This window comes from Symphalangus syndactylus, chromosome 17, assembly GCF_028878055.3.
Source record: "Symphalangus syndactylus isolate Jambi chromosome 17, NHGRI_mSymSyn1-v2.1_pri, whole genome shotgun sequence".
Taxonomy (NCBI): domain Eukaryota; kingdom Metazoa; phylum Chordata; class Mammalia; order Primates; family Hylobatidae; genus Symphalangus; species Symphalangus syndactylus.
The window spans coordinates 46,026,452-46,053,380 of NC_072439.2; the positions used below are offsets into that span (position 1 = coordinate 46,026,452).

The window sequence follows — 26,929 nt, forward strand, 5'->3', positions numbered from 1 at the left end:
TACCAGCTCCTCCTTGTACCTCTGGTAGAATTCGGCTGTGAATCCATCTGGTCCCGGACTATTTTTGGTTGGTAAGCTATTGATTATTGCCACAATTTCAGAGCCTGTTATTGGTCTATTCAGAGATTCAACTTCTTCCTGGTTTAGTCTTAGGAGGGTGTAAGTGTCGAGGAATTTATCCATTTCTTCTAGATTTTCTAGTTTATTTGCATAGAGGTGTTTGTAGTATTCTCTGATTGCAGTTTGTATTTCTGTGGGATCGGTGGTAATATCCCCTTTTTCATTTTTTATTGCATCTATTTGATTTTTCTCTCTTTTCTTCTCTATTAGTCTTGCTAGCGGTCTATCGATTTTGTTGATCTTTTAAAAAAAACCAGCTCCTGGATTCATTAATTTTTTGAAGGGTTTTTTGTGTCTCTATTTCCTTCAGTTCTGCTCTGATTTTAGTTATTTCTTGCCTTCTGCTAGCTTTTGAATGTGTTTGATCTTGCTTTTCCAGTTCTTTGAATTGTGATGTTAGGGTGTCAATTTTGGATCTTTCTTGCTTTCTCTTGTGGGCATTTAGTGCTATAAATTTCCCTCTACACATTGCTTTGAATGTGTCCCAGAGATTCTGGTATGTTGTGTCTTTGTTCTCGTTGGTTTCAAAGAACATCTTGATTTCTGCCTTCATTTCGTTATGTACCCAGTAGTCACTTGGGAGCAGGTTGTTCAGTTTCCATGTAGTTGAGCGGTTTTGAGTGAGTTTCTTAATCCTGAGTTCTAGTTTGATTGCACTGTGGTCTGAGAGACAGTTTGTTATAATTTCTGTTCTTTTACATTTGCTGAGGAGTGCTTTACTTCCAACTACGTGGTCCATTTTGGAATAGGTGTGGTGAGTGCTGAAAAAAATGTATATTCTGTTGATTTGGGGTGGAGAGTTCAGTAGATTTCTATTAGGTCCACTTGGTGCAGAGCTGAGTTCAATTCCTGGGTATCCTTGTTAACTTTCTGTCTCGTTGATCTGTCTAATGTTGACAGTGGGGTGTTAAAATCTCCCATTATTATTGTGTAGGAGTCTAAGTCTCTTCGTAGGTCACTAAGGACTTGCTTTATGAATCTGGGTGCTCCTCTATTGGGTGCATATATATTTAGGATAGTTAGCTCTTCTTGTTGAATTGATCCCTTTACCATTATGTAATGGCCTTCTTTGTCTCTTTTGATCTTTGTTGGTTTAAAGTCTATTTTATCAGAGACTAGGATTGCAACCCCTGCCTTTTTTTGTTTTCCATTTGCTTGGTAGATCTTCCTCCATCCCTTTATTTTGAGCCTATGTGTGTCTCTGCACGTGAGATGGGTTTCCTGAATACAGCACACTGATGGGTCCTGACTCTTTATCCAATTTGCCAGTCTGTGTCTTTTAATTGGAGCATTTAGCCCATTTACATTTAAGGTTAATATTGTTATGTGTGAATTTGATCCTGTCATTATGATGTTAGCTGGTTATTTTGCTTGTTAGTTGATGCAGTTTCTTCCTAGCCTTGATGGTCTTTACATTTTGGCGTGTTTTTGCAGTGGCTGGTACCGGTTGTTCCTTGCCATGTTTAGTGCTTCCTTCAGGAGTTCTTGTAAGGCAGGCCTGGTGTTGACAAAATCTCTCAGCATTTGCTTGTCTGTAAAGGATTTTATTTCTCCTTCACTTATGAAGCTTAGTTTGGCTGGATATGAAATTCTGGGTTGAAAATCCTTTTCTTTAAGAATGTTGAATATTGGCCCCCACTCTCTTCTGGCTTGTAGAGTTTCTGCCAAGAGATCAGCTGTTAGTCTGATGGGCTTCCCTTTGTGGGTAACCCGACCTTTCTCTCTGGCTGCCCTTAACATTTTTTCCTTCATTTCAACTTTGGTGAATCTGACAATTATGTGTCTTGGAGTTGCTCTTCTCATGGAGTATCTTTGTGGCGTTCTCTGTATTTCCTGAATCTGAATGTTGGCCTGCATTGCTAGATTGGGGAAGTTCTCCTGGATAATATCCTGCAGAGTGTTTTCCAACTTGGTTCCACTCTCCCTGTCACTTTCAGGTACACCAATCAGACATAGATTTGGTCTGTTCACATAGTCCCATATTTCTTGGAGGCTTTTTTCATTTCTTTTTATTCTTTTTTCTCTAAACTTCCCTTCTCGCTTCATTTCATTCATTTCATCTTCCATCATTGATACCCTTTCTTCCAGTTGATCGCATCGGCTCCTGAGGCTTCTGCATTCTTCATGTAGTTCTCAAGCCTTGGCTTTCAGCTCCATCAGCTCCTTTAAGGACTTCTCTTCATTGGTTATTCTAGTTACCCATTCGTCTAATTTTTTTTCGGAGTTTTTAACTTCTTTGCCATTGGTTTGAATTTCCTCCTGTAGCTCAGAGTAGTTTGATCGTCTGAAGCCTTCTTCTCTCAACTCATCAAAGTCATTCTCCGTCCAGCTTTGTTCTGTTGTTGGTGAGGAGCTGTGTTCCTTTGGAGGAGGAGAGGTGCTCTGCTTTTTAGAGTTTCCAGTTTTCCTGCTCTGTTTTTTCCCCATCTTTGTGGTTTTATCTACTTTTGGTCTTTGATGATGGTGACGTACAGATGGGTTTTTGGTGTGCATGTCCTTTCTGTTTATTAGTTTTCCTTCTACCAGACAGGACCCTCAGCTGCAGGTCTGTTGGAGTTTGCTAGAGGTCCACTCCAGACACTGTTTGCCTGGGTATCAGCAGCAGTGGCTGCAGAATAGTGGTGGCTGTAGAACAGTGGATATTGGTGAACCGCAAATGCTGCTGCCTGGTTGTTCCTCTGGAAGTTTTGTCTCAGAGGAATACCCAGCCGTGTGAGGTGTCAGTCTGCCCCTACTGGGGGGTGCCTCCCAGTTAGGCTGCTCAGGGGTCAGGGACCCACTTGAGGAGGCAGTCTGCCCATTCTCAGATCTCCAGCTGCATGCTGGGAGAACCACTACTCTCTTCAAAGCTGTCAGACAGGGACATTTAAGTCTGCAGAGGTTACTGCTGTCTTTTTGTTTGTCTGTGCCCTGCCCCTCGAGGTGGAGCCTACAGAGGCAGGCAGGCCTCCTTGAGCTGTGGTGGGCTCCAGCCAGTTCGAGCTTCCTGGCTGCTTTGTTTACCTAATCAAGCCTGGGCAATGGCAGGCGACCCACCCCCAGCTTCACTGCCGCCTTGCAGTTTGATCTCAGCCTGTTGTGCTAGCAATGAGTGAGACTCCGTGGGTGTAGGACCCTCCGAGCCAGGTGTGGGATATAATCTCCTGGTGTGCCGTTTTTTAAGCCCGTTGGGAAAGCACATATTAGGGTGGGAGTGACTGGATTTTCCAGGTGCCGTCTCTCACCCCTTTCTTTGACTAGGAAAGGGAACTCCCTGACCCCTTGCGCTTCCCGAGTGAGGCAATGCCTCGCCCTGCTTCGGCTCACGAACGGTGCGCTGCACCCACTGTCCTGCACCCACTGTCTGGCACTCCCTAGTGAGATGAACCCAGTACCTCAGATGGAAATGCAGAAATCACCTGTCTTCTGCATCACTCATGCTGGGAGCTGTAGACCGGAGCTGTTCCTATTGGGCCATTTTGGCTCCACTGATGTAAGCTTTTCTAAAAGGTCAAAATGAGAAATGATGTTTGGGCGAAGTAACAAGTAGGAGTTAACTGCTTACTAGGGACTAATAAGGGTTAATTTGAAGACTAGACAGGGAAGAATGTTGTAAGCAAAGAAAATAACACTATAAAGACCCTTGGCAGGAAAGAAAGGCACATTTAAGAAATCCATAGGTCAAGTTGACTAGGGTCCAAAGAGTAAAGGAGAGGGTACATCAAAGTAAGTCTGGTGAAGCAGGTAGAGGCCAGATCATACAGGAATTGAGGGAAGGTTAAACATTTTTTACTTTATCTTGGTAGACAATGGGAAACCTTCACCAAATTTTCTGAAGGAGAGTGAATGATCATATTTGCCTTGTAAAAATTTCTCTATAGCTCTTGGCTGTGAATTAGAAGAAGGCAAGAATATACATGGAGAGATGAGCTAAGGGCTATTCTAGTAGCCTGGATAAGAGATGAGGGTAGCTCAGAGAAGGGAATGAGCTATGACAAAATGGACAGATTCAAAGGTTGTGCGAGTGGTTCAAAAAATGTCCAGAAGATTGTAATGGTGATGGATTAGATGTGGAAGAGTGAAGGATAGGTGCAAGTCTTCTGGCTCATGCTGCTGGGTGATCTTTTTTTTTTTTTTTGATAAACAATTAGAAGAGAATGAGGTAGTAGCGGATGGGTAAAATAATTCAGTTTTGACCATGTTGACTTTAGGTTCCAATGAAACATCCATATGCTGATGTTGAGTAGTCAGGGTCACAGATGAGTCTGGATATTGCCAGAGATGCCTGGAGCAGAGACATGGATGTTAGGAATCATATACCTAGAGATGGTAACTGAAGCTTTGGGCATTGATGAAAGTACTCAGGGAGAAGAGAAAAAGGTCTTGGACTATGTCTTGAGAAAGCAAAGTACTTGGATATAGCCTTAATTTCATTGCATCTTGAGAGTTTTGGTTTTTTTAAAATAAATTTTCTAACCTTAACCTCTCCATGACCTGTTTTCTTTTTAAAATTAGACACATACTGAAATATACCAAATCTTCTGAGTTTTATGTTTAATTTTGAGATCCCGAATTCCACTTACTGTGGATTATAAAATTTATTCCTTTAGATGTATATAAATGGTAAACTTGTAGCAATTAAATCACTTGGCATTTATTCTTCACATTTGTCAACTTCATGTAAGTTTTAGATAAATATTACCCATACAGGAAATCAACTTGTCTTCCAACATTCAATCTTCCTGTACAAATATCTACATACAAATCCAAGAAAAATCACCAGATTGAACTCTTTTTTTTTTTTTTTTTGAGACATGGTCTCACTTTGTTACTCAGTCTGGAGTGCAGTGAGGGGCGCGATCTTGGCTCACTGCAACCTCTGCCCCCACTGCTCAAGCGATTCTCCTGCCCCAGCCTCCCAAGCAGCCTGGATTACAGGCGCATGCCACTACCACCCAGCTAATTTTTGTATTTTTAGTAGAGGTGGAGTTTTACCATGTCGGCCAGGCTGGTCTTGAACTCCTGACCTCAAATGATCCACCCACCTCGGGTTCCCAAAATGCCAGGATTACAGATGTGAGCCACCTTGCCTGGCCTGAACTCTCATTTCTTTCTCAAGTTTAAACTACCCTCTTATTTTCTGATAGGACTTTGTATTATTGAGAACAAAGGCCTCAAGAAAATTGGTTTCATGGGATACCTTCCTGCAATATTTGAATACATATAAAAATCCCTATCAAAAGCTAAGATATAAAACTACGTACCTTTATTTTCAATCGAAAGTGATTTTATACCCTGGAAAGTAAGTATAAGCAGAATATTTACTGTAAAAAATGCAAGAAGCATTTTGTTGATATAAAATTTAATGAGTCCATGACTATGCAAACATTGTCATTGGGAGTGAAAGGACATATAGGTTCTATCTGTCCTTGCCTATCTTCTAGAAGAGAGTCAAGAAACAGCAATGACTTAATAACATGACCAATTCACAGAACTACCCTCAGGTCATACGAGTGTGAAAACACATGCAGAACGCAATAACTCATACAGTTTTATTTCCAGAAGCTGTTTTTTGAAATGGCCAATACTAGAGAATATTTATGAAATCCAATTTCTACTTAATGTAGATAATTAAGTAGGTAATAAGGGATGGGTGAAAGAGTTGCAACTTGCAACTTGCCTATAACTCTTTTCAGACTGCAAATTTTCAGATGTCTCCTTACTATTTAGAAAACAAAAACTTATTTTAACCAACTGATCTTTGAAGAGTCTTACATCTTATTATAACATATACTTATTCTGTTCCCTTCCATCATTCCTGACTCAACAATTGGTCATAACATTAACACTTTCTCTCCTGTATTCTCCTTACTATTTTCTCTCCTATATTCTCCTGTTTGCAGAATTAACTTATCAGTGTTGATCACATAGAATTATATACACTTTGGCACTATAAGGCTTTTCAGAAATCATTTGGTTCCATTTTATTTTCATAGGTGAAGAAACAAGTTCAAGTGCATTAAATGACTCCCTTAAAACACACACTAATATGGCAAAGTACATAATTTAGTTTTACTTTTCTTTAGCTCAAACCGGCAGGCTACTATTTATAAGTAATAATTTAGCTTTTCATATCTTGGAGGGAAAATTTTCTACCATTATACACAACTTTTACCCCCTTATAAATAAGCTTCCCTTTATTAAACATGAATCAACTCCCCAATTATCTTTCAAAGGCTCTTGACATCCCATAATATAGTAAAGCTCTTGTAAAAGGTCATCAGTGCACTTCAGTTCAGCCCTTTCCTTCTCTCTGTCTCTATATGAAGATATTTAGTCATATTTAGAATATTCCTTTACCCCATGGTAAAGTAAAATCTTTCTCTGATAAGTTTATTTTTATTTGTCCTTAATTCATAATATCAAGTATATTAAGGGCAAATCCGAAGTCCGTAACTCCTTATCACAAAATAGGGATTTGGCTCCCGCTGTTGTAGAAATCTCATGGAATAAAAGGCTTTGTAAATACTGAAATTTCTAAAAATACATTACAAACATATTTTTCATCTCCTCTTGGAGTTTACCGTATTTGCTTCTTGTTTCTCAAAGTGACCTCTGGAAATACTCCAATCTTCAATTAGCAAGGAAAAGGCTTTCCTGCTTTAACAAAGTAATTTTAGAAGTAAGTTTCAAAGACAAACTGATAAAATGTCACTATGGACACAGGGAGGGAAGGGAATTTCTTAATTAAGTGTACCTCAACATCCAGAATCTCTGGTTATACATTTATGTAGCAGGAGGATCAGAAATATATTTAAGACTTTCTCATATACTCATTGCAAATTGAGTAAAATCCAAACTCCCTAAGTCCTAGAAGACACACTGACACCCTCTCAACACTGACCAACTCCAGCCCCATCATAGACCATTTTCTCGCTCCTATCTGCCACTGTGTCTCTTGAAAACTACATAAGTAGTTATAAGAAATAATACAGATAGAATCTATATGTCCTTCACTCCCAATGACAATGTTTGCATAATCATGAACTCATTAAATTTTATACCAACAAAGTGCTTAGTGCGTATTTTACAGTAAATATTGCACTTGTACTTACTTTCCAGTGTATAAAATGACTTTAGATTAAAAATAGAGGTACATAGTTTTATATCTTAGCTTTTGATAGGGATTTTTATGTGTATTCAAATGTTGCAGAAAGGTATTCCATTAAACTTTCTTTAACTCAATCGCAACTATGTGCACCACTATTAATAAAGAAAACATAAAATGCATATATGTGCTAGAGAGTTAATAGGTAAATTACAAACATAAAATAGAAAAATGAGGAGATTGAGTAAATTAACATATTTAGAAAATATTGTTTATTGTAAAAAATGATTTGAATTTCACTAAAAATATTATCTTATGTTTTTTAATATGCTTACTTTTATTTGAAAGTCTTATTCCTTTGAAATAAACTAGCTCAAACAGGAAAACAAGAAAAAGAAAGAAAATTACAAAGCACATCCAACCACAACAGCTTTGCTTTAGCTTTTCCCAATGCCTAGAATATTCTTATCCTTGATTTTCACACAGCAGAGTGGCCTTCCTTGACCATCCTATCTAGACACACCCACCATAGGTCTCTCCAATTAGCCTGCAGGGCATTTGTAACTATCTGTAATTATTGCTTCTTTTCAAGATTGTTTGTCAACTTTTCCCACTAGATTGTAAAATACATGAAGGAAAACACCTTAATCGAATTTAGTGCTGAATCACGAGGCACATACATCAATGCCCAACACATAGTTGATGCTCAATTAATAAGCATTACATGAAGTTGACATTGGTCAAATGCTTTATTTGCCTTTTATTCACTATATTTATTGTCTATTTGCTAAGCCTTACCTAACAATAACATTTTTAAATAGAATTCTTCAAATACTTAAGATCAGGAAGAAATCCAAAACCTAAAATTATAAAACTTTAGTGTTGATCTTGAGCTTAGAAATCATCTATAGCAGCTTCTTTGCCTTACCAGGGGAGGAACTAAGGGACAGAAATAATAGTGACTTGCCCAAGATAATGCAAGGTTTTTATTGTTGTTTCTAGGAAAGATGCTGCCCAGTCAGATCCTGAATGGAATATTTAAAGCACTAACATAAGAAGTTTGGTTCTCGGCCGGGCGCGGTGGCTCATGCCTGTAATCCCAGCACTTTGGGAGGCTGAGGCAGGCAGATCACGAGGTCAGGAGATCAAGACCATCCTGGCTAACACGGTGAAACCCCGTCTCTACTAAAAAATACAAAAATTTAGCCAGGCATGGTGGTGGGCACCTGTAGTCCCAGCTACCTGGGAGGCTGAAGCAGGAGAATGACGTGAACCCGGGAGGCGGAGCTTGCAGTGAGCCGAGATCGCACCACTGCACTCCAGCCTGGGCGACAGAGGGAGACTCTGTCTCAAAAAAAAAATTTTGGTTCTCACCAATGAAGTTAACTTTACTATTATAAATTTAAGAATGATTACTATGATTACTACTATTGCCACTATTAGAACACTGTGTGGATGTGACTTAACAGTGTGCTTACTATCTATGTGAATAACTATGTAGAAAACCCACACCAAGACCTTTGAACACCAAACACTTTGATCAATACTGTCACCCAAATAATTTAAGTTCCATTGACTCTATTGATTGACAGATTATCACTTGCTCAAACAGGCTGACAATAAAACGCAAGGACTTCAGTCCAAAATGATTTAATCATCAGTACCGTAAAAGACATACACGCTGAGGCAAACGCATTGAATTGATTATTTAATTTTGTGTGTAAGTTAAGGCTTGCAGTACCTCACACTGCCTGTAACAGAGGGATCAATAAATACTGAATTAAATATGCTACTAAGTAACTGTTAAATGGCAACTGGACAGATGGATAAATGACAGACTGAAGGAAAGAATCATTCAGTTAATCGATTTGAATCACGAAAACTTCTGCCATTAGATGTGTGTTGCTCTACTTTGCCTGTCTAATTGTGCTTTGTGCAATTCTATGTACAGCCCAGTTGATCTTCCTGGCATCATTCGGTCAGTCAAAGAACCCTTAGAGTTGAGGTTAATTTAGGATTGCAATAAGCCTTAAGAATTTGATTTCTCTATGAAGACTTCACTTTACCCAAACTCACCTCCTTGGGATGACCACCTGTCCACTTTTTAAAGATATTCACAACTGTGCTCCCTTTAATAACTTTTAGGGACTTAGCAACAGAATATGTGGGAAATCTTCCCTAATAAATGACACAAAAAGCACTTCAGCAGCAATTTTAGCTTATCAAGTATTTTTTAAACTCATTCTTTTAAGAAGATCACAGCATTTTGGAATAGAAACATTGCATCTTTTGACTAAGTCTGTTGAGAGGTAATAAATTCGGTGGGTTTTAAGTATTTTTAGAATTTATACAGAGTTTACCCAATAGAACCTAGGTGGGCTTGTACTTTATATATTGAAAAAGTGAGATGTGGGCAAGTTAGGGGGTAAAGAGGAGGAAATAAGAGCTTCCCTTTTACCCCAGTAGCCCTTGTCTTAGCACTTTGCTAAGGAAACCTCTGGCTTGCAGCCAGTATCATGATAATTTGACAAGTCCCCTTTGCAAAAGTCCTTATTGTGCCTTACATAAACAGCACAATTAGAAAGCCTAACCTACTCCTTACACATTACAAACAGAATATTTCATACTAAAATTGGCAGACTTCACTAAAAGCTACCTGAGATGGCAGTTACAAATACAATATACATTAGTGGTTTAAAGCGCAGGCTCTGGAGTCATAAGAACTTGCCTTTAGATCCCAAGCCCCACTCACCAGCTGTCTGACCCCTCATAAATTATTAAATTTCTCTAAGCATCAGTATCCTCATCTGTGAACGCAGAATAATGCTACCTGTTCCATACAACTATTGTATGAATTAAATAAAGGCATGATGTGCTTGACACATAGTGGGCTTTCAAAAACATAATTAGTAGTAATGGTAATAAGTGTATACATGGCTTAACTACTTAAAGCACCAACTAAAAGCACAAACATATCTGCTAATGTACATTCAGAGCTTTTAAATTTAACCACGGCTTTTCCACCCACTCACCACTATAAGATCCAAATTGAGAGAAATAGATAAAAACGAACTACAACCTGTCTTCTCTTGCAAGAGTTTTCTAATTAGCACACTAACTAATTCACTCCTTACAAATGTGCAATTCATAAACACAAACTGTTGTCTCAGACACTGATAACTTACGTGATTTTGCGAATGTAAATGCATTACAAATTGATTTTAATTAGACATGATTAAGAATTACACACACTAATTTATTTGTTTTCTCTTGATTCTTGGGCTTTTTATTTAATAAATTTCTGATTCTAACAAGGAGACTGTGTTAGGGCATTAATTAAAATCTTTAGTATTTGGGGTCAATATGTAATTTTTATTAAACTTACCCAGTACGATCAAAGTGAAACTTAAAAATAATTCACTGCCAAAATATTTTAAATACAAGTCTTCCAAACTTATTTTAAGCAATGTTTGTTTTTTGAAAGGAATAAAATTTTGTTTTCCTAGCAGATCCAATTAAAACTGTCCTTTGCACATAAAAGGGCTCAAAATCATTACTATAAACTGATTCAAATGCAAATTTATCTGGGAACTTTGGGAAGTCTTAACTTCAAAAGGATACAACTAAAAAATATTTAGAACAAAACTGAGATGCAAATTAAACACTAAAATATTTACTAAAAAGAAATCAGTCCCATATCTAATATGTTTTTCTGCACAAGACTAAACAAATTGAATTTTTTAAAACAGAATTTAGTAGAAGACCCTCCTGTCAGATCAGACAGACACAGGTAATGCTGGTATTGCTGGGCTATCATAAAGAAATGGACTAAGCCCTATGCGAGAGCTTTAAAAATTATTACAAAAGACATAAAAATATCCAGTGAATTAAGCAGCTCAGATTTTGAACACCCAAAGTAGTACTAAAAAACATTAAAATTCTATCCATAAGCTTTAAAAAATAATTTCTAATTCATAGCATATAAACAAAGGGTAGACTATGTTTATTTAAGAAACTGCACAAAAATAATCCTGTATCTCATTTCTGGTTATAATTTGTTGTGTACTAATTCCTCTTATCGACTCTTCTATGGCTATTACCATGGACTTCTCGAAAATATGTAGTAAATCAGGCCTATTATGAAGTAACAGCCTTACATTCTTTCTTATGTGTCACTTTTATATAAAGGAAGGAAAGGGAGGATACTTTTAAAAATAAAACCCTGAGCGGCTCTATTCCAAATAATTGGAAGAACTACAGTGCCATCTTGTGGAATAAAGTAACTAATTAGTGAAATGCTTTGATTCTGTCAGGAAAAAAATTGATTTTCTTGGCCATCAACTCTAGTTTCTTTTAATGATCTATTATTTTAAAACATTTTAGTCTGGAACACCTGTCAAACAGCAAAAACTACTATTATGGAGGAACACTAATGTACATAATACAGCAACCAGGTGATTTATGGCCGACTATGTCACAGATAAATAAAAATACAATGTTAATATTATACGTTGCCCTGGAACCAAAGAAAGAATCTGGAAGTTTGGGCTTTTGTGTCCTTTTACAAAAATTGAAAGGCAATAAGAAAACCCTTAACATGGCTGAGATGCAGTTTCTGAATATTTATTAAAGAAGCATATCCTTTAATATCCATAATCAGAAACAAGAAAGTAAGTCAAGGAGGTTTGGGAGGAAATAAGGTTGGGTAGTTGGAATCAGAACGTTTTTATTTCTTTCTTCTTCTTGGTTCAATTAATAAAATTTATTGAGAGGCTACAATGTGCCAAGCACTTGGTAGGCCCTAGGAGTAAAAAAATGAATATATAGCCCCTCCTTCAAGACACGTAGGAACTAGTAAAGTATACAGATCACTTCAAGATAGAGAAAATGCTCAGGAAGGCCGTGGGGGCCTGATGCAGTTTGGATATTTGTCCTCTCCAAACTTCATATTAAAATTTGATCCCAATGTTGAAGGTAGGGCCTAATGCGAGGTGTTTGGATCATGGGGGCAGATCCCTCAAGAACAGATTGATGTCCTCCCTCCAGAATGACTGAATTCTTACTCTATTAGCTCCTCCAAGAGCTTGTTGTTTAAAAGAGCCTGGCACCACCCCCAACCCTTGCTTTCTCTCTCACCATGTGATCTCTGCACACACAGGCCCCCCTTTATTTTTCACCGTGAATGGAAGCATCCTAAGGCCCTCGCCAGATGCCCAATCTTGAACCAGATATCACAATAGTGAGCCGAATAAACTTTTTCTTCTTTATAAATTATTCAGCTTCATGTATTCCTTTATAGCAACCCAAAATGGATGAAGATAGGGTACCTACATCAGTCTGGGAATTCATGGCAGAAAGCCGAACAAAATCTTGAGGGGTAAGAGAAAGGGGAGAATATTTTTCACTCATTTTCCCAAATTAGTGGGTAGAAACCAAATGGTGAAACCCTGGATGACTCCCATACTCCAGTATACTTTTCTTTTCTTTCTTTCTTTTTCGCTTTTTAACTTTTATTTAGATCAGGTTTACATGAACAGATTTGTTATGCAGGTAAATTGCATGTCACAGGGGTTTGGTGTACAGATTATTTCATAACCTAGGTAATAAGCATAGTATACGATAGGTAGTATTTCGATCCTCTCTCTCCTTCCACTCTCCAACCTCGAATAGGCCCTAATGTCTGTCATTCCCTTCTTTGTGTCCACGTGTACTCAATGTTTAGTCCCCCCTTATCAGTGAGAACATATGATATTTGATTTTCTGCTCCTGCAATAGTTCAATTAGGATAATGGCCTCTAGCTCCATCCATGTTGCTGCAAAGGACATGATCTCATTCTTTTTTATGGCTGAGTAGTATTCCATGGTGTATATGTGCCACATTTTCTTCATCCAGTCTACCATTGACGGGCATTTAGGTTCATTCCATGACTTTGCTATTGTAAATAGTGCCCAATATATTTCTCAAAGTACTCTCCAGACAACTATGCATCCCATACAAACTAAAAAAAGCACAGATTACAGAATGACCCTTTGATAGAATTAAACATCCTCTCCTTCTGTGCTCCCACAACGTTTGGTTCATAACCTAATATAAAACTCCTTGTGAATAAATATTAATAATTATTTACCTGTTTGCTTGTCCTAAAAGATCATGATCTCTTTAAAAATCAAAACTATTGGCGAAGGATATGAACAGACACTTCTCAAAAGAAGACATTTATGCAGCCAAAAGACACATGAAAAAATGCTCATCATCACTGGCCGTCAGAGAAATGCAAATCAAAACCACAATGAGATACCATCTCACACCAGTTAGAATGGCGATCATTAAAAAGTCAGGAAACAACATGTGCTGGAGAGGACGTGGAGAAATAGGAACACTTTTACACTGTTGGTGGGACTGTAAACTAGTTCAACCATTGTGGAAGGCAGTGTGGTGATTCCTCAAGGATCTAGAACTAGAAATACCATTTGACCCAGCCATCCCATTATTGGGTATATACCTAAAAGATTATAAATCATGCTGCTATAAAGTCATGTGCACACATATGTTTATTGTGGCACTATTCACAATGGCAAACACTTGGAACCAACCCAAATGTCCAACAATGATAGACTGGATTAAGAAAATGTGGCACATATGCACTACGGAATACTATGCAGCCATAAAAAATGATGAGTTCATGTCCTTTCGTAGGGACATGGATGAAGCTGGAAACCATCATTCTCAGCAAACTATCACAAGGACAAAAAACCACACACCGCATGTTCTCACTCATAGGTGGGAACTGAACAATGAGAACACTTGGACACAGGAAGGGGAACATCACATACCAGGACCTGTTGTGGGGTGGGGGAAGGGGGAAAGGATGGCATTGGGAGATATACCTAATGTAAATGATGAGTTGATGGATGCAGCACACCAACATGGCACATGTATACATGTGTGACAAGCCTGCACGTTGTGCACATGTACCCTAAAACTTAAAGTATAACAAAAAAATGCTAAAATAAATGATATCCACATGTAAAGAAAAAAATCAAAACTATCTTATCCTTCATACTTAACCCCAACCACCTGCAAATTCCGCAAGCAACACGTTTGTTGAATTGAATCAGTTATATCTTACAGTAGTGTTTAGCCAAAATAATAAGTTCATGATGTAGCAGACCAGCAATTAACAACAGTGTTACTGATTTATTTCTAAGGCTGTCACTTACCAAGCTCTTGTTTTGTGGTTTTTCAGTCCTGGATCTATTTTTATAAAATCTCCTGATCAAACAAGGGCAACAGATAAAAGACAAATTGTCTCCATCTTAAATCTATGTTTTATTTGTAGGTGGAAACTTGGTGTGATTTTTTTTCTAAAACAAAAAAATATTTCTTTAAATAAAAATCTAAAGAGGCAGCTTGCTAACATGGTATAGAACAAAAAAGAATAAAGGGAGAAAAATTAAAATTTCCCACAAAGATGACTTAAATCTCCCAGTGTGGTGCATTTCCTCTCAATTCTCTCCTCTTTGCTTCTGACCTCTCAAATTGCTTGTTTGTTTGTTTGTTTGTCTTTTGAGACAGGGCCTTACTCCGTTGCCCAGGCTAGAGTGCAATGGTGTGATTTTGGCTCACTGCAACCTCCGCCTCCCAGGTTCAAGTGATTCTCCTGCTTCAGCCTCCTGAGTAGCTGGGATTACAGGCACGCACCACCATGCCTGGCTATTTTTTGTATTTTTAGTAGAGACAGGGTTTCACCATGTTGGCCAGGCTGTTGAACTCCTAACCTCAAGTGATCCCCCTGCCTCGACCTCTCAAAGTGCTGGGATTACAGGTGTGAGACACCATGCTCGGCCCTCTCTCAACTGTTAGCTCCCACTCACACCCCTCCCTTGGCTTTATTTTTTACCTAAAACATTAACACCTGATTGCAGAATAGTTAGTAGCAAACACAGACAGAGAATTTGTTATAAGTCATTAACAAAGAACCATTTGAAATCCAATTTCTGTTATGACTTTTACTTTTTTTGGACATCTTTAGGCATTTACCTCAAAATATTATCAAAGTGTTTGGCTGCAAAAAGAAACAAAAATACCAACTTTTAAACAACAAATGGATGTAAAGCTCTCTAAACAAATCAATGTTAAATAAAAGGTTCAAAATGTCCTATACTTGCTGTGTGCTTAAATGCTGAAAAAGGAAATGTATGCCAGGAAAAAACTATTTCATATGATTGTGCCATATGTATACAGATCAAGAATCTAATTCATAGCAACTCTATTTTTAGGTGAGGACCAACAGTTTTATAAACTGGTTTGGAAAGAAGAAATGTTTCAGCAGTCACTAGATAAGAGGAAAAAGCTTGATGTGAAATAATTCTTTTAGTTCTCTATAGGGTCAAGGATTCAAGTATCACATACAAAATGCAATGCTGAAATGGGGGAAGTCACTATAACATACTGCAAGTCTCTCTAATTTAAAATGCCATTCAGACTTGTACTCATGGAATACAAAGTGCTTCTTATAAAGCTTGTATTACAATCTGTTTCTTAGCTCCTACTTTGGATTAAACAAGATAGTTACACAAAAGATCCAGGAGTAGTATCTGACACTTAACTGTTTCCTTTTCCTTTTCCTTTGGAGGTAAGAGGAGTGTGAGCATGTTTCTAATTTTCATGGAAAAATTATTAAGCCTCTTTGAATCTTGGTTTCTTCCTGTGAAGGATGATAACACCACTTCATCAAGTCATTGTAAGGGATAAAAGTTATAGCTGATATAAATAGTTAATTGTAAGTAGTTGCTCAAAATAAAGTAGCTATCATTATTAGCACTATATTTTTAGAGGGGTTTGGTATAAACTGCATATCCAAACTTCTAATCTTTACAATATTCACCAAAACTCAAATCTAAATAGACAAAGTATGCTCAAATCTTGATGTTATATAGAAAAACCTCTAAGGTGGTTAAGTGACTTTATTATGGTATTTTAATATCATGAGTTTTCTCAAAGTGTAAGCTTTGAAATTTTAATAATAAAACATAATGATCCATCTATATTCTAGTTAGTTCTTCATCAAAAATGGGTTTCCAAGAAGAAAATCTAATTGTACCAATGCAAAAATCCTAGTAATGACTGGCTGAAAAATCTGAGCAGCTCTGAAGTAATTAAGTTGAAAATGCCAAGGAAAATTGTATTTTTGTGGTTGTTATTTTATTACCCTTTCCAGTAATTTTCCACTTGAATACCTTTTAAATGTGTAATTTCGCCACACTTTATTCTTTACTGTATATCAATATGGGAGGCAAATAACTTAATAGAAGACCTGAAACCACCAAGAATTCTGGTTCTAGTTCTTGTACTGATTTAGCTCTTGATTTTCCATATTTAAATTAGGATAATAACCTGACCAATTTCAGAACCATGTTGTCATGACCTCTTCTACTTTTTCTTTGAGTCTCCCCCTCCCCTTTCCACCACTGCCAGTCCCCAAAATACTATGGAACTGAATTTATCATAAGTGAATTGCTTCCATTAAATTATCTGATATAAAGTAGTATTTGGCATAAAAATGATCATAAATGTTTTCCCCCTTCCTATAAATAATGCTTTTTCCCTTTTTCTCAACAGTTCTAATTGCCTCTTATGAAACCTATGAAATTAACTTCTCCGATTTTAGTAATTCCAGTCATTTCAGCAAACCCAAGAAAGCCAAGGACTGAGCTCTGGAACATTCTATTACTTAAAAGTCAATATTTAAAGATTCAAAGGTGAATCCAATCAAGGTGGAAGCCCGATTCGATTTGTCATGAGGATATGGGCTCAGACCGTGGAGACATTAAGGTTGGCTGTAAAGGGTGGTCAATAAATCGGTAGCTATAGGAGATATAAAAGGAAACGAGGGTTCTATTCTCCCTTGATTAATATTATAGCACATTACAGCAGAGAGAAGAGAGATATAGTGATTATGCAAGACAGAACAGAGATAATTATGTCAGCAAATTCTTGAGAAGGTGAAAAGAGATGGAATCCAGTGCACAAGTAAAGGGATTGTTTTAACATGGAGACAGAGACCCTTCCTCTGTAATAGAAATATTCAGATGTGAGAGACTAGGTGGTGGGAAAATATTGTTATCTTCTGATTGCTTCTGTTTGCTCAGCAAGATAAGAAGCAAAGTCATCAGCAGAGAGTGAAGAACAAGGAATACAAGTTGGAAATTTGATAAGAAAAAGTGTGACATAGTAACCTCAGAGAGGAAAAAAAAAATTCAATGAGAAATAGAAACTGTGGTTGACAATTGCAGAGAGGCACTAAGGGCCCACCTGAGACACAATCATGAAAATTAAGAGAGATCAGTCAGCTAAGTTAGATGTTTCTCTCCAACCATGAACTGCAAGCTTGGTAAACATTTATTAAATGTTTATTATGTGCCAAGCACTATTCTAAACACTTCATTTTTATATTACTTTATATTAATACATTTCAGCCCACAACAACTCCATTAGATAGGTGTACATGAGGAAACTGAGGCGCAGAGCAGTTAAGAAACTTACTCAAGCCACATGGCTAGTAAATGTTCGACTCAGGATTCAAGGAGCGTGGGTCCAGAGCCCACATCCTTAATCACTAAACTATGTGACATTTCTGTAAGTGCTTGGGATTAACCAGTATTGATGTTCTGCCATTTGAGTAAGGCAGAGAGTGAGGCAAAAAAGCTGAGGGCATTTACAAGTAATCAAACAATGGAATCTAAGCTGGACAAGGACGAAGTGAGGATAAAAGAGGGTAGTGGAAACTAAAAATTGTAATAGTCAATGGATTAGAAGTCCCAGAGTAGTCCAAAATTGTCATAGAGGCAGTTAGCTGAAAACAGAAGAAGGGGTGTTTGGTGACTGGATGTTAGAAGATGAGATTTTGAGTATGGTACAGTTATTCACAACAACATAGTATAAAGTTTTACCATGATGATTGGCAGCTAAGGTCAGGGGGTGAGATGAGGCATGAAAAGATTGTAATGGAAAAGGTCACGGGGCCATGCGCGGTGGCTCACCCCTGTAATCCCAAAGGTCTGAGAGGCCAAGGCGGGCCGATCACCTGAGGTCAGGAGTTCAAGACCAACCTGGCCAAATGGTAAAACCCCATCCCTACTAAAAATACAAAAAGTTAGACAGCCGTGGTGGCCTGCACCTGTAATCCCAGCTACTTGGGAGGCTGAGGCAGGAGAATCGCTTAAACATGGGAGACAGGGGTGTCAGTGAGCCAAGATCACACCACTGCACTCCAGCCTGGGCAACAGAATGAGACCCCATCAAAAAAAAAAAAGAAAGAAGAAAAAGGTCAAGAGACTTAAAACAAAATCCATTGAATGCACTATATATATATACACACACACACACACACACACATATATACGTATATATATACATATATACGTATATATACATATATATATATATACACACAAAAGGTAGTCATGGAAAGAAAGAAATAAGTCAGGTGTTAACATCTTCACCAAATGAGGAGCTTTGTAGATTACTACAGGATGGAAGGATAAGCATAGTCCAGCGGCTTTGCTCCAAATAGATATTCCAACTCTTCCCAATTTACAGATAACTTTCTTGGTTTTAACACTGAAAGTCCTACATTCTGGGTCTCCATGAGCTAGCGATTTTGAAAGATGAAGAAAAATGAGACATTTTCTGGATATGGCAATGAAAAGATTGTACCTGCTCTATTTCCAGGCCTTGTGAGATATGGATGTTACGAATTTTAACTCTAAAAAACTGTCATGTGGTAGGTACTACTATTATATTTGTAATTCCTCTTCTCAGAATAGAATGCTTTGTTAACATTAGCTGATTAGTTTGATGCAAATATTTCCAAAGCATTTTCCTCACATTTTGTGCTACCTTGATTCCTAAAGGGTAATGATTATGTTTTTTGTCTCACTAAAACTAACATGCTCTAAAAGCTATAGCTAATTCTTTTTTACCAATAAGTATTGTAAATACTTGAATGCACCCAATAGGGAAAAATCACTCAGGTAAGAAAGTCTTTTCTCACAGAAAAAGTGTTGGCACTCGGGAAAGGATAGGCATGGTACTGCAGTATCATCCTATAATGAGAAATACTCTGCCATAGAAGGGTCCACATCTTCCACTCCACTAATTCAAAGACTTCTGGGTCTAGAGTATGGAGGGAGAATCACAGTATTATTTTAGAAGTTATTTAGGAGTTATGGAAACCATCTTATTTAATTTAAACTCTTGTGGAAACTCTTCATTCAGATTATGCATTAAAAGTAGTTTCTGTGTATTTCTATATTCACATGGCATCAAATGCTGTATGACATTTTTCCATTTCTTAAGCTGGACATTTACAAAATGTGTATCAGATTAAGTGATTTCAAAATAACACGTGCAAAGAAAAAGTCTGAAAAAATACACAAAAGATTCACTAAAAAATTATCCAGATGGTGCAATGAGACCATCAGGCTAGTCTAAACCATCTTCCAGGTCTTTCCTGCCTTGTAACCATATCCTTCTTTCTCCTTGCTCTTATCACTAAACTTCTCGAAAGCAAAGTCTATATTTTTTTAACTCCAAATCACATCTTGGATTGAACCTGACTTCAGCCCACACTCTCTTAGGAGGTTACCAAATGACTACTTGCATAGTCATTTATGAGAAAATCCCAATTTCCTATCCTTTTATTATTTTCACTATATTCAGAATGAACTATGTAACTAAATGTCAATGATTTTTACACATGTGTTAGTCCGCACAAGTTTATAATCCAGAAAAAAACTACTTAATATGCCATATATCCTAAGTTCAGGTTTAAATGCCCAGCTTTCTAAACTCAGTGTCCATCCCTCCTTGAAATTTCAGTAATGTTTCAAACCATTTGCTATCTCTTCTCCTGAAATTATCTAACTCCTGTCCACTTTTAAATAATCTCTTATCTTATTCTCCTATTAAGTTCTTTTACTTTCTACCTCCAAAATTAGTTCATTATTTTTCATATAATTCTTGAACTTTTAGCAACACAATGACACCTCTCTTTTTAATATATTCTTGCCCTGAATAGTTTTCCTGAATGTTCTTTCTTTGGTCACTTAGTGGCTTCTTTTCTTCCTCCAGGCTCCAAAGGCCAGTAATCCCCCAGAATCTACACTTGCACTTTCCCTCCCTTCTTTCTACAAGGCTGATCTTTATTAGCAAGTGTCTATTCTCATGATTTCAAGAGCCATTCCTAAACAGAATGTACCTCAAAACCTAACATTTTGAGAATTCTTTCCTGCAGTTCCAACCCATTGCTAAACATCTTCACCTGGATGGCTTACAGTCACCTCACACTCCAATGAAAATCACATTCATCTTCCTAACCAAAACCAGTTATTCTCCTGATTTCTCTAATTCTGGTTAAAGCAGCCACCAATCTCATGGTCACCCAAACTTAAAACCTCTGTTTTTAATCTACTCTAGTCAGAATGGTTAACTTTTTCTATCTCCACCCTAGGTCTGACAATCATCACCTCTTCTTCACGCCTACAATTATATTATAGTGGCTTCTTAATTGCCTCTTTGTCTCTGGTTTTTCCACCATCCAGTCTGTCCAGGATATTACTGCCAAATAAATATTCTAAAACCCAGTATTATGACATTTCTTATTCAGTAACCTTTAGCAGCCTCCTACCATATAGCAAACTAAAGTCAAACTACCTAACCTGGCAACCAAACCCCTCTAAGCTGCTTGTATTTCTCTGGTAATACTTATCTTACAATAGAGTCAAACCTCTTAGATTCTAAAATCAGAAACGAGAAAATCATAAATAATCAAAATTACCCTGGAAAAGTCCTTCGACAGGCACTCACCTGGAGACCGCAAGTTGATTTGGCACAGCCAGTTTTTCCTCCAGCGTTGGAACAGATTCCTGTTTCTTTGCTTGAGCACCAGATGAAGTAGCTGGCTTGCTTTTAGGGTACATTTTATACGAAAAATGCATATATGTATATCTTTAAAAACTAGAATCACTCAGCTCAGTGATATACTTGCACTTCAGAACAAACTGAGGAAACCACAGATTCGCATCTCCATTGTCATGCTCCAGGCAATCATTAAAAGGAATGATGGGCAGTATTGTCAACATTATTTACATTGGTAATTTTCTCATTTTTATTAGATTGTTAGTTTGCTTTTGTTTTGCTGAGATAATGGGATTTCAACTGTTAAGTCTTCATTAAAAGTTATTTAGGAACTTGCCTTTACTCATCCCCCTGAACTTTGGGGATAGAAATCATATCATATTCCTATTTTCATTTTATACAGCACTTGACACTGTACTGAGTTACCCTGTAAGTATTTTTTCAACAAATCAAATTTGCTTTGATTTGTTTATAATAATTAAGTGGTGTTCAATAGAATATGTCTGATGAAAGTGTTATTTCCTATTTTATTAAAATCTGGATCTTTTCCCATAAAGACATATTGACAAAGTCTTTTCTATTGCAATTATTTTAAGGCAACAACTATTTTTAAAATATGTTGCTCTATTTTAAATATAATAATAAAACAATATTGATAAACTCCAGTAGAGGCTATGAAATAGCTATCTACTTGGTATCTATATTTAATAACCAAAATATGCATGTTAAAATATTTGTATATTTCAATACAGATGCCACATATTTATATTTAAAAATAATTAATCTACAGTTGTTATTTAAATTAATAACGAGGGGCCGGGCACGGTGGCTCATGCCTGTAATCCCAGCACTTTGGGAGGCTGAAGTGGGTGGATCACCTGAGGTCAGGAGATCAAGAGCAGCCTAGCTAACATGGTGAAACCTCATCTCTACTAAAAATACAAAAATTAGCCAGGCATGGTGGCAGGTGCCTGTAATCTCAGCTACTCGGGAGGCTGAGGCAGGCAAATCACTTGAACCCTGGAGGCAGAGGCTGCAGTGAACCGAGATCACGCCACTGCACTCTAGCCTGGGAGACAGAGTGAGACTCCTGTTACAAAAAAAAAAAAAAAAATTAATTAATAAAATAAAAAATATATGAACAAGGAAATAACTGCTGTAATATGTCATCATGATTATATTAAATCACGAAAAAAACTGATAGCATTCCTGCATTAAACCGCATAGGGTTTGCCAAGGTTATTTAAATATACCTTATAAATAGAACAAAAAAATAGGTCCCAGAAAAGTTACAAATACAGTATCCCACGTAACTTAAGATTGTTACTAGAGTTATTTAAATATTTACCTTGGGGAAATATAAGATATCCAGAGCTGCTTCTGGGAGATAATTTAAATAAGCCACCCTGTGCATTTTGAGGAACGTACAAAAATAAAGTTTAGACTTGCTGCCACATCCTCTAGATACCTGTTATATTCTTCCTGAAATTTAGTGACAGAATCTACCCTGTAGTATCCAACGGTGTACAATTGGCAGGTTTGAGAAGTCATCTTGAGTTGGGGTGGTGCTAATGGACATTCCCCAGGAGCACCTAAAGGGCAGCTATGAAGGCGACTCTAGGTGGTGTCACACACCTTTGCTTCCCTGGGCAACATCCGCGGGGCTTTGAGAATGTTCCTGGGAACGTTGATCTCCGAGTGAAGGTTGGAGCTTCCTAGTGACCACTAGGGGGATTGGGAGCACCGTTGCGGCAGGCTGCCCTCTGGAGGCCGTGGAAGGAAAGGGCTCCAGGGATGTTCTGAGGTTTACAGGCTGCACAGACCAAACAGCAGTGGATGCTGACGCTAAAAGACTATTAATGGGCCAGGAGTGGTGGCTCACGCCTGTAATCCCAGCACTTTGGAAGGCCGAGGCGGGTGGATCACGAGGTCAACAGATCGAGACCATCCTGGCCAAAATGGTGAAAACCCATCTCTACTAAAAATACAAAAATTAGCTGGGCATGGTGGCGTGTGCCTTTAGTCCCAGCTACTCAGGAGGCTGAGGCAGGACAATCACTTGAACTCGGGAGGCAGAGGTTGCAGTGAGCCGAGCCGAGATCGTGCCACTGCACTCCAGCCTGGCGACAGAACGAGACTCCATTGTCAAAAAACAAACAAACAACAACAACAAAAAAAACTATTAATGTAGGGAACAGACCTCAGATATATGGAGCCAGATGAAGATGCCTTTTGGGTCACTGATGCCTGGCATGCTGATAACCTTTCTACCTAGATTTCTAGTTTTTCACGCATGTCCAAAGAACTAGGTCTCCCTGAAGAAGGAAAGCTACATATCAGAATGAGGAAACAGAATATATACAGGCTTTGGGATCAGACCAACTTGTATTCAAATCCAATTTGCCATTTATTAGCATGAGAGGATGATTAAGGCCATATGTTTAATCCCTGTAAACCTGTGTTTCCTCATCTGGAAAATGCAAAGTACTTGGTATCAGAAGGTACTTTAAAATTAGAATGGATTCAAAAGAGGAAGTTGTACTTTTATTTTTTAACCTAATACAATTGGAATATCTGGTACTCTGGGTGGTATCAGTCATTACTGTCCCCAGCTACCTTCAGTAAAATCTAACATCTCTGTCAATAGCTACACAGACTCCACAGATCAATAACAGCCTTATGTAGTGAAACATGAGATGCCCTAGAAGATTCTGCTGCTTCCAAACCTGCTATATTTTGTATTGGACATAAATACTAATTGTTCTCATGAGCATCAGCATATAGGAAGGCCTATAGCCTCCCGATCTAACCCCCTACCAGGTGTAGCCAGTATATCTAAATGGAGCTCTCACCTGCCTATCTGGTACCTTTGGTTCCTCAAGGTGTTGAGAGCCTCCTCCTGAATTACAGTTGCCAGAATCAGCAGAGTGAGGAGCGGATAGAGTTGGAGGGTCCAGCCTACCTAACTAACCCCCGTATCCCTTTCCCTTGGTATTGGTCTTTGTTGGTAGTATTAGTCCTGCTCCTCAGGCTCCATCTGTTAAACATCTCAACAGCATATACATACAGCTACCTATTTAATTATTCTAATCCCACCTGATGCTGCCCCCAAGAAGTTTCTTCTGTCCCGCGTCATTGCATTAGTCCCTTGAACTGACTTCATCCTGTATTTAAACTATTACACCCTCAGCTTGGGTTTTAAACGTTAGATCTCATTACAGTCCATTTTCCCCAGGCCTCATTCACAAATATTACACTTAGCCTCAGATTGTTCCTCAAAATCTCTCAAAAGAGCAGAGAGTTATTACTGCATATAACCTTTCTACCTAGATTTCTAGTTTTTCATGCATGTCCAAAGAACTAGGTCTCGCTGAAGAAGGAAAGCTACATATCAGAATGAGGAAACAGAATATATACAGGCTTTGGGATCAGACCAACTTGTATTCAAATCCAATTCGCCATTTTAAGGCAACAACTATTTTTAAAATGTTGCTCTATTTTAAATATAATAATAAAACAATATTGATAAACTCCAGTAGAGGCTATGAAATAGATATATACTTGGTATCTATATTTAATAACCAAAATATACATGTTAAAATATTTGTATATTTCAATACAGATGCCACATATTTATATTTAAAAATAATTAATCTACACTTGTTATTTAAATTAATAACAAGGGGCCAGGCATGGTGGTTCATGCCTATAATCCCAGCCCTTATATTTTAATCGGAAAATATAAGGGCTAGAGTTATTGTCTGGAGTCACTGAACTAGCACCCAGATTCCTAATAGACGATGTGGCTATAGAAATAGGGTCAATTTATTCCATTAGTTAGTTTCTGTTAATTAACACTGTCATCAAAGAAAAAAACCCATAAATACTCAGAAATGACTCTAAAAAGAGTTCTTCATCCTCTAATTTAAAAAGTAGTTAATGCACAATTTTTAACGAATGTGGTGGCTTTTGTCTAGTCTCTTCGTAGCAGAACACATACTTAGAGTTGTGCACTTGGGGATTTTTTCCTGTAATAACGATAGATTTCAACTGATCCACCTATTTTCTCCTCTGGAATGCCTCATAACCAAGAGTGTGTATCTCCAGATAGCAAGAAAGGGGGAATTATTTAGTGGCCCAAGAATTGCAAGGAATACTAAATGGTTCATAACAGAATTCAGACCTTATTAGAAATGTGTCATAATAGGCTGGGCGCAGTGGCTCACGCCTGTAATCCCAGCACTTTGGGAGGCCGAGGTGGGCAGATCACAAGGTCAGGAGATTGAGACCATCCTGGCTAACACAGTGAAACCCCGTCTCTACTAAAAATACAATAAATTAGCCGGGCGTGGTGGCGGGCACCTGTAGTCCCAGCTACTCGGGAGGCTGAGGCAGGAGAATGGCTTGAACCTGGGAGGCGGAGCTTGCAGTGAGCCGAGATTGCGCCACTGCACTCCAGCCTGGGCGACAGAGCGAGACTCTGTCTCAAAAAAAAAAAAAAAAAAAACAAAATGTGTCATAATAGATGGATACTGATATTCATCTTAAAGTATTATAGAATACCTCTCATTTCCTTTCCAGTCTTAGCATTCTACCTTTTCTATTATTATTGATTTATAAATTAATGAATTGCTTAAGAAGTAAAAATAATTTATTTGCCTGGTTGTCTGTCAATTTTTGCTATGAAAAAAATGTCCAAAAACTGTACTTGTACATCTGTCCCACAAAAATAAACACTGTATCTATCCATATCTGGAATAACAGAAGATTTGCCACACCAGTCAATGATGAAAATCTTCCTTCGAATTAAACATCAAAGTATTAGATGCTAGAAAAGGCAACAACAGATTTTTTTCATATCCACATTACAAAACTGCAACTCTGAAAAATATTTTTCTAAGAGTTCAATGCTTTCTAAAGTCGCTGTCATCAAATTTTGACATAAAGTATTTCAGGCACCCAATTTAGAAAACAAACAGCTATTAAATGTTTAAAATGTCTATTGCCATAGATGTTTTAATAACAGAATAACATTAGTTTCTTTTTGCCTCCTTTTCAAAAAATTACGCAGTTCAATGTGTGTTTATACATTTTTACAAATATATTTCCCCACTGTGTCAAAAAGAAGAGCGTAAATCAATTGAAGTGCATCAGAACTGTGCTTCTTTGTACCACATTATATGACAAGCTGTAAATAAAATGAACTTTTTATGAATACATTATGTATGGGGTATGTTCCCAGGGTTGCATATGAAGAGTATTTTAATGACATACATTTTTCTAGGTAACCAAAAGCATATTGCTATTTCAATAACCCCTGTGCTGAATATAAAGCAATTTTAAAGTGTCCTAGCACAGACTTAGTAGTCCCAGCACCTGAAATATTGACATGGTAAGGTTGGTTTCGAAAATTATTCCTGGCCGGGCGCGGTGGCTCACGTCTGTAATCCCAGCACTTTGGGAGGCCGAGGCAGGCAGATCACAAGGTCAGGAGATCGAGACTATCCCAGCTAACATGGTGAAACCTCGTCTCTACTAAAAAAATACAAAAAAATTAGCCGGGCATGGTGGCAGGTGCCTGTAGTCCCAGCTACTTGGGAGGTTGAGGCAGGAGAATGGCGTGAACCCGGGAGGCAGAGCTTGCAGTGAGCCGAGATTGCGCCACTGCACTCCAGCCTGGGCCACAGAGTAAGACTCCGTCTCAAAAAAAAAGAAAATTATTCCTTTGGGAAATTATGTCAGCCACCATGGATTTTAAGAAATATATACTTTAAGTATTTAATACCCTAGGAATATAATTT

The 26,929-nt window shown here is 37.8% G+C and overlaps 1 protein-coding gene across 1 annotated transcript in view; it reads right to left on the reverse strand.

The window, feature by feature from the left end:
- The window catches only part of NELL2 (neural EGFL like 2), a 447,696-nt gene extending 426,603 nt beyond the window's left edge, over nt 1-21,093 (reverse strand). The window contains exon 1 of the mRNA XM_055246787.2: nt 21,078-21,093. The gene's annotated coding sequence lies outside the window, so the exon portion shown is untranslated. The remainder of the gene's footprint in view (nt 1-21,077) is intronic.
- Between the last annotated feature and the right edge of the window lie 5,836 nt (nt 21,094-26,929).